This window comes from Lygodium microphyllum, chromosome 28 (assembly GCF_053477565.2).
Source record: "Lygodium microphyllum isolate KBCC chromosome 28, Lygodium_microphyllum_v1.1.10, whole genome shotgun sequence".
Lineage (NCBI taxonomy): Eukaryota > Viridiplantae > Streptophyta > Polypodiopsida > Schizaeales > Lygodiaceae > Lygodium > Lygodium microphyllum.
Window position 1 is genome coordinate 14,396,014 of NC_141162.1, and position 9,255 is coordinate 14,405,268.

Genomic DNA, 9,255 nt, shown 5'->3' on the forward strand with positions numbered 1-9,255 from the left:
ACAAAAAAGTATTTATAGGTGGAGCTTGAAAAGGACTAGGTTGCCTAGAATCTTTCCATACACACAACCATTTTAATATACATATCCTATATATCATTTACTAGTTTATCTATAACATCATTTTCTTGTAATAGGTGTAGATACCAGAGGCTATGCGAAGAGTGGGTCAAGGAAAGCGATATTTTGATACAACAAAAAATCTCTTTGAAGCTGTCAAGATTTGGGGAGGTACAAGATTGCATAACTTTCTCTCCATGAATCTTCAAGGTCCACATCTTTCAACTACATCTAGGGCTATGAGAAAAGCTCTTTGTTATAGGATTGATTTGAGAGAGGATGTATTCAAGCATGTGGTAGAAACATATAAGCATCATATATTGAAAAACGGGCTTTGCATGGGAAGTGTACCTGTCATTGTTGCTGAAGATGAGACTATGGTCAAAAGGATGGTGAGGTGGATAGCAAGAGATGACCAACTTTTTGGTTTTTGTGGAAAGAAGATAGATCACACATGCATTTCAAATTTTGTAGTACTTGTTGGAGATGGTGAAAATGGTTATCATAGAATTATTGATGCATTTGAGCTTAATGTGATTGCCAACTATGCAAGAGTATTGATTGCAAATCCTCTTGCTGAATGCTTGTCAAAGTTAATTCTTCTTATACAACTAACTTGTAATAGGTTTGACTCTATGTCCATCAAGGAGCAATGGAAAGAAGTCGATTTGCATTGGAATATGTATGTGAAGGATGTGATTGAACCAATACTTGGTCATGCTTCTGATGGAGATTCAAGGGGAAGAAAGCTTATGGTTGAAGATTATAGCTCTCTTAGAGGTGTTCGATACTCAATTCCTTGGAAAATTTGGCCATTCATAGCTTCTATGGAAGATGATGGAAGCATCATTGGATTACATGGCCAAGATTATATACATAATGGAAAGAAGATTATTAATCCTCTAGATAATGCATCCAAAAGATTAATGCTTGGTAATGATCTTGTCACCTTGAATCATGTAGCCTTGGTATATCAAAGTTTCAAGGTTGATGATCATAGTTTGCAAGAAGGAGATATAGAGAGAAAAGATAGACAAAATTGGAGATCAGCATAGAGGATAGCCGGACGTAAAGTTCAAATTTGTTTAGAGCTCTTGCAGATGGGATCCAATCATCGTCAAGAGAGAACACTTGGTACAAAGGTGTATCTCTCAATTGTGGCAGCATACATTGATATTTTTCTATCTCCTACGCTCAACTTGTATGAGTGTGTGAAAGCTACCAAAACAGTATCCTTCTTTTTTAGGTACAAAATTCATGTTATCTATTGAACATATATAAATAATTAACTGATATTGTATGTTCATGTTGTTGCTATGGTAGCACCATTATGTCTCATTAATTAGTTGATTTATGATGTTTTATTAGGATTTGGCGCATGTGGATCACCAAGCATGATGTATATACGCTCAAGCAGAACTTCATTAGTAGAGAAACTTTCATGGACATCCAATTGTCATGTCACTTTGTGGTTCTTCTCATAAAGATCTTCAGAGAAAAATATAGTCACTTGGCAGTTCCTTTATCTTCTACAAGATCTGATGCTTGTGAGAATTTATTTAGTAAAGTAGGTGGAATGGTTAGCAATGAGAGGTGTTATGATGGTTGTGACTTGTTGAGTAGTGCAAGAGAATTGAATAGAATTTCAGAGTTTCAAGCAAGTTCAAATCTAAGTTTTCTGGCAGCTCACTCAAAGCAAGAAAGCATATGGGTTGATATGAATCATATGCCTGGCATTCCTTTGGCAAATTCAAAAGACTACATAGTTTTGAGTACTGATGAGTAGATTGTATATGCATTAAAGGAGGGTTTAGCAGAAGCAAAGGTCATGTGTCGTGAGCTTGGTATGGAAGGTGAAGCTTCATGGGGTGCCTCATGGGAAGAAAAAGATATCTTAGAGCATCTTGAAAACAATGCACATGACAATCTTGAAGAAGAAGAAGAAGAAGAAGTTTCAGTAGTCACTTTAAGTATAAAGGGGTTTGATTCCTCTACTCTCTCTCCTCATGTGGTAAGGGGGCATGGGCACTCAAAAACATTGCGACACATACTTCGATGGTATCCAAGTGCCACTACATAAATCACTTTGTGGTATGACCATTTTGATACTTTTAATTGCTTAGGATAATTCCAACTTTTAAAAAGAAAGTTAGTATATGTTCTATGAAGACTTATATTTAAGAAAGGGGATACATAAAAAGTCATACATGTATATATCTTATAAGCTTAAATAGGGGGATATATTAGTCTTACAAGCTTCATAAATAGGGTTGTTTTTAGAAGTCCTTGCACACAGGTGACATGTCTTCTTTACTATGAGTGAACCCCCCATGCTCGCGGGCCAGGAGTGTCTATAATACACCGATGTACACTAGATAGACATTATTATGCGTTTGTAGTTGATATGTAGTCCAACGTTTACCTTCTCTTCTCCTCAGAGGGAGATCCCATAACATATAGGCATAGCACCTCGTAACACAGACACAATGAAGCACCTCTCAACTGATTACTGTGACTCCATTGTGACTCTCCTACACCTCGGGGATTGACCCCAGGATGCATCACTTCAACAAAAAGTACATATAATACAAACTCCACTCTTTCATTCTAAATGCATTCCAGGAGATACCATGTGTCCTCACCAAATAATTCCCTTAGAACACGAATGACTAACCTACAGCTTAGGTTCCTTTCCACTCCACGTATAAGTCATATCCTGGGAAGACAACTGCTATGCAATCCAGGATCGATACCATGGCATGCGTCATGCATAATGCATATGATCCTAGCACACAAACAATATTTATCAAATCAACATTTTTTAATGTGGAAAAATAGTCATTTCATGATTTTCAATAAACGTATGCTTTGATGTATGGAGACTAGCACCGATCCTTTCCCTCTAACAGTTAGGTTATGCCACGTTGCATAGGTGTAGGGTTTTATTTTGTATGTATTTTTTGCATAAAATGGAAAAAACCATGAATTATGACACATAAACAAACTAGATCCAAACTTCATGCCTCAGCTTTGTTATACAACCACAACCACGAATCATAATTTTCTAGATTTTTATAATGTGAAAATCCTATTTTTTCCCATTTTTAGCTATTTTTCTCTATTTATCTGTGCATAAAAATATATTATTTTTTATTTATGATTAGTGACTGATTATGATAGTTGAAAGATGTTTTGTCTCAGAATTTTATCCCATGCGCATCTCTTTTCCCCACCCAAAACCAATAAAACCTTCATTTTTGCACTAAAAATGCGTTTTTCGGGCTATAATTTAATTATTGTGACTATTTATCATTATGGACCTGCATTTCTTTTATGCACAGTCCTCAATCATAATGCAAAAAAAATACAAACAAATTTTTGTTCCATATGAATTTCATTTCAACCATCAAACATAAAAAAGAAGCAAATTTCCTTTGTAAAAATGGCGCATACCGCTTACTTGCGTGTTGCAGGTTTTTTGATTATTTTTTTGAGCTGCCAATGGACCACCAACAAAAATCTTCAATCTTGAACATCTCCCCTCAGCCTTCCCTTGATCTTGGAGCAATCTGGTTCATGCTAGACAAGCGTCCGTAATCACATTCTCTTCTTGATTCTTGCCATGTGAAGCACCATTTGGAGGAGAGAGATGGAGGAGAGAGAAATAATGAAACTAGTTCTTCATGTCCATGCAGCCATTGCTCGCACAAATATTGGCAATGGAAAGCAAAGAAAGAGTGTATCATGCTGGTGATATCAAATCATAGGGGTGTATTGAGGTGGGAGATGGCCCCGCGATAGATATCATCAACATCCTGCTGATATAGCGTTCATGTGATCAAGGAAAATTTCAACACTTGCTGTTTAATTTTCCTCTTCTCGGATTTGGATAAAGTAGCTCCAGTCTCTCCCATAGATAAATAGTGTGTTATAGCAGTATACCAGGAGGGAATAAATACCGTATCAATCTTAAACAATGTTTCCATGTCATTTCCTTCAGCCAAGACCTCTTTTGGCTCTCTGAAATCCACAAGACATTCTACAATGCCCTGTAGCTTCTGTGGCTTGCTTTTGATCTCGTAATCAAACTCCTGCAAAGTGATTAACCACTTTGCTAAACGATCAGGTGGCTGTAACTTATTTAGCAACAATCGAAGCCCTTCTGCCTTCGTATAAAAAACCACTTTCTCATAAAGAATGTAGTGCCTGAAGTTTTTGGTCACAAATATCATCTCAAGGCACAACTTCTCCATATAGGTATAGTTAATTTCCAATATGCCCAACTTCTAACTAGCAAAAGCTATCAGATGGTATCACTTTTTCTCCCAAATTTGGGATAAGCAGCATAGCTGATACTATACATGGTGGCTGCTGAAAATATATAGAACATTTTGCTCATTTTAGGTGCTTTTAAATTAGGTTCTTTGGCAAGCTCCTGCTTCACATCGTCAAAGATACTTTGCAGACATTACTCCATGCAAACTGACAGCTAAAGGATAATAGGTTCATCAATGGCAACACTCTTTCTACCAAGGCATTAATGAACCTCCTACCCTATTGATGACAAAAAGCTATGTACTTCCTTTGGAGTACGTGGCGAACCCATGGCGACTATGACCTTGAACTTTTCAAGGCCAATCTCAATCCCTACTAAATTGATCACATGACCTAACAATAGCCCATAAGGCACTCCAAAGACGTGCGCACTTCCATGGGTTGAAAGCTATGCAAAATTGTCTACAACGCTCAAAACACTTCCGCAAAATGATCAACTACCTTTCTCTTGTGGTGACTGCTCCCAGATCCTCAATGAATACTTTCAACTCCTCTGGGGAGATGTCACCAAAGGTCTTGTCGGCTCTTCTTTGCCACAAACTAGGTGCATTACATAAACCAAATGCCATCAAATGGTACGCAAAGGTATCGAAGATAGTAATAAATGTCATTTTAAGTTTGTCTTGCTCAACAATCGCCATTTGGTTATATCCTAGAAAGCAATCCATGAACGAATATGTTTCCCTACCTGTTAATTTTGGTCAATAAAGGGCAACGGGTAGTAGCCTTTAACAGTCTGTTTATTCAACTCTCTAGAGTCTACACAAAGCCGGATTTGATTATTTTTCTTCTTTCTAATCACAATTGGTGAACACCATTCAGTATGCTGAACAAGGAAGATCAAACCCACTTTTTACAACTTCTATAGCTCCTCAAATAACTCATCCCTTAATTCAAAAGGCATACGCCTTACTTTCTGACGTACAGGGCAGGTGTCTTCCTTTACAGGAATAGTATGCACATCTAGACTAGGGGGAATGCCCCTAAGTTCATCATAGCTCCAAGCAGTACGACTTCACAAGCATCTTGACCAAGGACTTACTGTAGGTGACCCATCACCTGTAGGACCACTCATAGATGTACTCACTGTAGGTGTATTTTCAACATTACTAGTGCTGGTTGATCCATCAGTAGCCACTGCAACAGGATTACCATACCACGATGCGAGCTCATAAAAAACATCTCTACTAATCAATGTCTCATGTGTAGATGGTACATAACACTTGTAAGCTTTCTGGTCTTGTGCATAACCAAGGAACACACTCTTGACAACTTTAGGATCCAATTTCTTCCTCTTTTCATCAAGGACATGCACATATGCAATGCTGCCAAATACCTTCAAGTGTGAAATGTCAGGCTTATGACCATACAACCTCTCATACGGAGTTACATCATGAACCTGTGTTGTAGGGACTCTATTTAGCACATAGACAGCAGTCACTACTGCTCCAGCCCAATAACCATTTGGCAAACTCTTCTCATTCAACATAGCTCTTGCCAATTCCATCAGTACCCTATTCTATTTTTCCTTTCTGCTACACCATTTTGCCGCGGTGTATAGCTGCAAGTTAATTGTCTTCTAATCCCATATTTAGCAAGGTACATGTCAAAGTAGTTAGAGACATATTCTCCACCTCCATCTGATCTAAGACATGAAATTTTATAGCTCAACTCATTTTCAGCAGGCTTCTTGAAGTCCTTGAATGCATCAAACACATCATCCTTATGTTTCAGTATGAAAAGCCAAGTGTACCTTCTAAAATCATCAATGAAAGATACATACTAACGAGCACCACCAAACGAAGCATTATGAGATGGACCCCATACATCTGAATGTACCAACTATAAGGGTCATGAGCTATTCCGTACATGTCTCATAAATGGAAACCATGTCTGCTTTCCAAACTGACATGCATCACATACATGTCCAAAGTCATGATACTTGAACTTAGACAGTCCAAGCACAATCTCCTTTTGCTACATAGATTTCAGCTTTTGTATATTCACATGGCCAATTGACTTATGCCATATCTTAACATCCCGTATAACACCACCATCATGCGTAAACATAGCTACTTTCAATTCTAGAATTGACGCATCAAGAGTAGACATTCTGCCATCTCTTCGGCCTCTAGTAATCAATTTTCAGTCATTACCATATTCTTTAACAAAGCATCCATCTCTATTAAATCTCCCCTGGAGATTCTATTCTACCATTTGTCCAAATGACAAAAGATTCTTGATATTGTAGGTACAACTCCTTTATGTTGAATAGTATGTCGGGTGTCATCCCCAGTACAAACATGTCCATACAAGCCTACAACCATCTCATCAAACCATTCTCCATAGGGTATCACATGATTTGAAGCTCCCGAATCAATGTACCATCTCTCATCTCTATTCTACCTGGATGCATTCTTAGACACATGATGCATGGCAAACAATCTGTCACCCTGATCATCAAGAACTCCACTAGAGGAAGCATAATTTCCATGTTGTCTAGCCTTGGCTTTCATGTCAGCCTACTTCTTATGACAATCTTTGGCTATATGCCCATATCTACTGCAATAATGACAGTCCTTGTCCCTATTGGACTGATCATTTGGCTGCCAAGTTCCTCCTATGCCTCTAGGGAATCTCCTCTTGCCTCGAAAACTACCTGATCCACACTGGGCCATGTGTATTCGTGCCATGCGAGGCATTCTATTGTTACTATCCATAAGTGTTTTGAGTGTCTCCTCAACCTCAAAAAGATCCATGTCATCTGCCATCTCTACCACGCTAGCTAGCGTAAAGAACATTGTCTTTGCTTTGAGACGTACTAGAACCTATATTCAGCCCAAGCTTAGCTTCCTCATGCAGCAACAAAGCAATCAGCTCATCCCAATCATGGGATTCAGCTCTCACAAAAATAGACATATCAAATGCTTTATACTCTTTGCCAAGTCCATTCAATGTCATTGCAATCGTATCATCCTCAAACACTGAAGATCCAATGGTGGCAAGCTAATTCGCTACATTCTTGATCTCTGTAGTGTAGGCCTGAATGCTTCTATCATTCCTAGACATGTTATTGAACTGTTGCTTCATCTGAATCTTTCTTGCATATGTTACATTTTCATAATTCTTCATGAGTATGTCCCATGCATCTTTTGGGGAAATGCATCTAGTAATTTGTATAACCATAGCATTTGATATACATAAGGAAAACCAATGTAACACTTTGCATGCTCTCTCAGTCCATAGCTTATGAGCCCTTTTCTGATCATTTGTCGGATTCCTTTCAGGCATTTCAAGTTCAACCTCATCACCTATACATAAGTCCCAATAACCTCTGCCAACCAAAAAATTCTTCATACAGAACTTCCATAAACAAAATTTTTTGTTGTCCAGCTTTTCTCCCACAATTTGAGTGATATTGTCAGTGTCTTAAGCATTTGCCATAGTTGCAGCTTAGGTGATGTATACAACTTGCAAGTATCTGTCTCCTTTTCCTACAGTTCAAGACCAGTTTCATGCTATTCAAGACAGATTCCTGCAGTTCAAGACCAGTTTCCTACAATTCAGGACATTTTCCTGCAGTAGTTCAAGACTAATTTCCTGCAATTTAGGTAAGTTTTCTACAATTCAAGGTAGTTTCCTGCAATTCATGACAGTTTCCTACAATTCAAGACAATTTTCTACATATCAAGACAATTTCCTACACTTCAAAAAAGTTTCCTGTAATAATTTTCTGCACCAAAGAAATAGGATATTTCAGCCCTTTACAACCTCAAAAACATCCACAAGCGTGTGGGATAACCCGTAGGTATTTTAGTCAATACATAGACTCTACAAGTATTGTATCTCTGTCTCATGTATTCTTATTGCAGTGAAGAGAATATGCAATCTAAGTCCTGCAACTTGACATTTAGGCGCCTTTCTGACATTCAAGAAGTCAACTCCTTTGAGATCCTGAGTGACAAATGATTCTATTTTCTTCAGGAGTGTAGAGAGGCAATGTCATACACTGCATTTATTGTAAATGACCAGCCAAGTAGATGTCAAGGCATTTGTTTCATCTCCATATTTCAATCCTCAATTGCATCCAATGCTCTCTTTAAAAATGACATGTAATGCTTCAGTAAGAGACAGTGCTTATTGCCTACATTCAATGATACTTTCTAGCCATTAAAATTTTTCCAGATTTGAATATTTTTCAACATAAAATCCCAGCTCCAATGCATGACATCAAGTCCATATGACTTTCCAGTATATACCTATGCTTCAATGGTACTCCTGAACAAGTTTGAGAGTTCCAAGCTCATGTCGAAGGTGCATACATACTCTAGGCTGTCTGCATACAGAAAACCAGTGTTATTTCAAATTTTAAATCAATTCTTCAAGCTCTTAAATGAGCTCTCAATCAAGCAATGATGATATCACATGTTGTTTATTGCTGTAAATAGTCAATCTGCTTAGGTTTGTGTTGAATATCTCAAAATTTGTGAGGAATTTAAAAAACATTTATTCGGCAAAGTTGTAGATCACGTCGAAACGATCAGGATTAGCATGTTGTTTCTCCAAAAACCATTTATGTAGCAAGATATAGCTTCTTTAAAAAAAGGGGATGCGGGCACAGTCTCCTTTGATGACGTTTTCTTCAAATCTTATGTCTTGATGTCAAATGGCCACTGCCAAGCCTTCAAGCTTTAGGCTTTTAGTGATACCATGTTGGAAGAGAGGGAGAGAGACAGAGTGGAGCAGAAGATGAGCCTTAGCTCATTGTTTTTCTTCTTCCATTATTCTTCCATCATACTCACTGAAAGAGACTTACACACATAGGTATGACTAACCAAGACTAACTGTGGTTGAGTCACTGAC

General features: G+C 37.9%; 1 pseudogene; it reads left to right on the forward strand.

Annotated features, from left to right (window-relative positions):
• The first annotated feature begins 1,435 nt into the window (after window positions 1–1,435).
• LOC148011189 (uncharacterized) lies at window positions 1,436–7,988 on the forward strand (annotated as a pseudogene).
• The last annotated feature ends 1,267 nt before the right edge of the window (window positions 7,989–9,255 follow it).